At 38.9% G+C, this 3,631-nt stretch overlaps 1 protein-coding gene across 2 annotated transcripts in view; it reads right to left on the reverse strand.

The window, feature by feature from the left end:
- The window catches only part of plod2 (procollagen-lysine, 2-oxoglutarate 5-dioxygenase 2), a 36,373-nt gene that overhangs the window by 32,058 nt on the left and 684 nt on the right, over positions 1-3,631 (reverse strand). The gene's annotated exons all lie outside the window — the stretch shown is intronic.

Raw genomic sequence — 3,631 nt, forward strand, 5'->3', positions numbered from 1 at the left:
TTCAACCAAGGGCAAGTTTCCTAGTAAAAAGCCCCAAGTTGGTACTAACTAGTTCTGACAAACGTTAAAAACATCACATTGGTACAGTATGCTACAGTAAATATTTCAGCATTGGTACTACAAATGACTACAACTTAAAAGAAAGTTCTACAACTTTGATCCATGGCAATTTGAACAGTACACCCTCTCAGCTGTATCAATTCAAGATTCAGCCAACGCAGTTCTTGCCAAACATCAACACCTGCTCAGTTCACACTTTCACACTGTCATCGATTAAACGCACGGCTAGGTCGTAAAATTGAATAGTTGTACTAGCCCTGACAACTTTGCTAAAAAGTCATCTGTTTTCAGTTTTGCTTATGAGGAAGACATTACATCATGGGAACTGTCCACTTGACAGTTGAGGGTGGTAGTAGCTCAGTCGGTAGGGAGTTGGGAACCAGATGGTCGTTAGTTCAAGTCCCCATCCCAAAGTATGGTGGTGGACTGGTAGCTGGAGAGGTGCCAGGTCACCACCTGGGCAATGCTAAGGTGCTCAATAGTGCATGTATAGGTATTGAACATGTGTGATTAATTCAGGTTGTATGTAATGTGTGTAATAACTGTAATAAATGATTTGTTGGCAGAATACCTCAGACACAGCTTTAAAAAATAAAGAGTAAAAAAGCCAATATTTGGCTAAAAAGAAGGTATGGAACCAACCTTGCTGTGATTTAGTGACATTGTTCTTAGGTGTAACAGGGTTTGGTAGACTGTAGTTACAAGCAATAGAGAGCACCATTATACAGAATTTAAGGCATGGACAACTTTAGGTAGAGTTTCCTTTTCTTCTCCATAAAATACTGCCTGCTGACATGTCAGTGGGAGAGATGTAATAGTGGACCAAAAGAACAGATCATAATGACTAATGACATTTATCTTCGTCTCCCACACACACACTCACAAAAACATGTGTCATGTAACTGGAATACAAAAGTTCTATCTAAGCAAATGTCTCTTTGTAAAACATTGGGCTAAGGACACTAAAAAATGGAGAAACATTGTTTTCAATAGAATGTCTTACAGCGGTTGATTGTTGAAGTGGTTTTCTGATACTTGTCTGTTTTACTTGTTGAGACACATTGTAAAAATGACTCCAAAGGCAACTCAGTGGCTTCGACTAACCACAAGAACTACATCCTAAATCTAATATATACTCTGTCAGAAGTGCTGTTCACACAGTCAGTCAGAAATAAGTGAAAGGCTCCTTTCAGGTGGCTGGACAGTGGGGGTGTAGGCTGCCTACTTTTTGCAACTTTCCAAAACCAACAAACCAACAGCCACGTCCGCTGTTCACAGAGACTGGCAAGGTGCACATAAGTGAGAGATGGGCAGAGCCCTGCATTCCTCCTTCTGCACTGTCCCTTTTTGCTGCTAACTCACAGCGTTTGCCTCTGTGCTACAACCGATGGAGAGGCATTGTGGAACTAGAGAAGACTTGGAGGACAGGTATCAGAATTTGCCTGAAGTCTGAACAAACAGAGAAACACTCTCCTTACGTATCAGCTCGCACAAGTGATGTTTAACACAAATCAGGAAGTATGAATACATGTGTATGCTTCATGTGAATGCAAGGTTTTCTTCTTTTTTATTGGTTCCTTGCTAACTACCATTTCTGCTTTGTAATTCCCCGTCACTATGACAACCAGCACCTTGCCCCATCTAAAAAGGCTGTCACTCTGAAACAGTATGTATGGCTTGGTGTTATAAAGGAGAATAATTACACACCGCATAATCCTAGTAAGAAAGCGGTTATTCACTTCACTTTTCACTACAATATTCTCTTTCTTCAGGAAAGAAAGGAAAGAAAAACAGTTTGACTGAGAACTTGGGGGGAAAGATGACTCATCAAGTTGATATTCCACACAGTTAACACCTCATACAATAAGTGTAAATACATGTGTTTCTGACATTATGAGCCAGACAGGCCCTAAAATGGCTGATAACTGGACTGCAAAAAGGAATGGCTTCTATTTGGATTAGAGAAATAAGAGAAACAAAAGATGTGGACGTATAATGTGTAATACAATTCCTTGTGCAACGTGTTTTGGGTCTTGTGCTTCAACAAAAGTTATGTACTGTTACACAGCAATTGTATTATGGAGCTATGCTGCATAAACATAAATTGAGTTGGTAGAATGACTTGTGTAGTACATTAAAAGGTCTTTAGTAGTTAAAGAATGATGTCACATACAAAAATTGCAGAAACTAGTCTATATCACATTTAGCTGTTTGCACCTCTGTGTATGTTGTTGTATTTGGCAATGCAATGTAGGGAAAAAACTATTAAAAGTGGACTCAATTTTTATTGTGTGTTTTGTGCCCCACCCTTTTTCCTACAGAAACCAAATCTCTTTAAACTTGACATGCCTCTATTGTTATAAAAAGAAAAGTGTTTCTGCATCTCAACTATTCTAGCAAGGCAGCAATATTAAAACTTTTTTTTTCAGTACAGTAAATATGGCACGTGGTTAAATATTGGAGAATAGGAACATAATTAAACCCAACCCAATTAAAACACTTTGATATAATCACATGTTAATGCCATTGGATGATTTTTTTATTTCACGCAGTTTGCATGGTCATTACAGTATGAAAGCTTCTATTTACTGCAAATATACCTCAAATTCCATTCATAAGAGATTTAGTAGGTTTTGTGTATTAATCCCAACAAACTGTTTGACCTTTACTTGATTTAATCCCCACCAGGTGTACTAACAAGGATTTCATAAGCAAACATCTTAACCCTTGTAAAGTTGATGTGGCTGCTGGGTGACAGACACCCAGTTAGTCCACACCAGAAGACAAAACGAGCTTGTGGAGACTGAAGGCAGCTGTTGTACCCTGAAAGTAGACTGCCTCCCCCAGCAAAATACATCATTAAAAAAAGTACCACATTTGCAGAGGTAACTGACGTATAAGCCCAGAGAAATTATGACACCAACACTGGTACAAAAAAATACGCACTCACTTATGTAGTTCTTTACAACATTCCCTGTGAGTGTGAAAATATCTGTGTTTAACTTAGAGGATTTCAGGGTAATTTAGAGCAATTCAGCAACAGGGACACGCCTTAAGAGCATAAACCTATTCCTGTACTATAGGTTGTCTCAACAGCTGAGCATCCAGTTGGGTCGAGTCCATCAACCTTCAATTAGAACAACTGTTTCTCCTTTTTAGGCACATACTAGCTTGTTTGCTATTAAAATCAAATACTAACAGATTTCTTGACCATTCAGATTTATAGTAGGTCTACTCCAGGCCTTAGAACTGTCTGTTGTTTTTTTGTTCAAGTGTCAACAAGTGAAACCCTCAAAGGCTCGCCTCAAACTGGTTCTCATACTGACATTTTACAGCCTGACATGTGTATTTATATGGCGTGGCTGCAAGCTGCCAAACAACATCAAATAAAAGCATGATTGTGAGAAACCGCAGACGGATCTTTTGCGTCGAGCACTATCATGTAGGCCTACAGTGATATTACGCTCCAATATGTGTAGCGCTTGACATGTTCAGATTCACGCACGGGTGCAACCTGCACCTTTTGTATTGTAACATCATTCAATTCAATTCAATTTTATTTATAGTATCA

The sequence above is a fragment of the Etheostoma spectabile genome, chromosome 22, assembly GCF_008692095.1.
Source record: "Etheostoma spectabile isolate EspeVRDwgs_2016 chromosome 22, UIUC_Espe_1.0, whole genome shotgun sequence".
Taxonomy (NCBI): domain Eukaryota; kingdom Metazoa; phylum Chordata; class Actinopteri; order Perciformes; family Percidae; genus Etheostoma; species Etheostoma spectabile.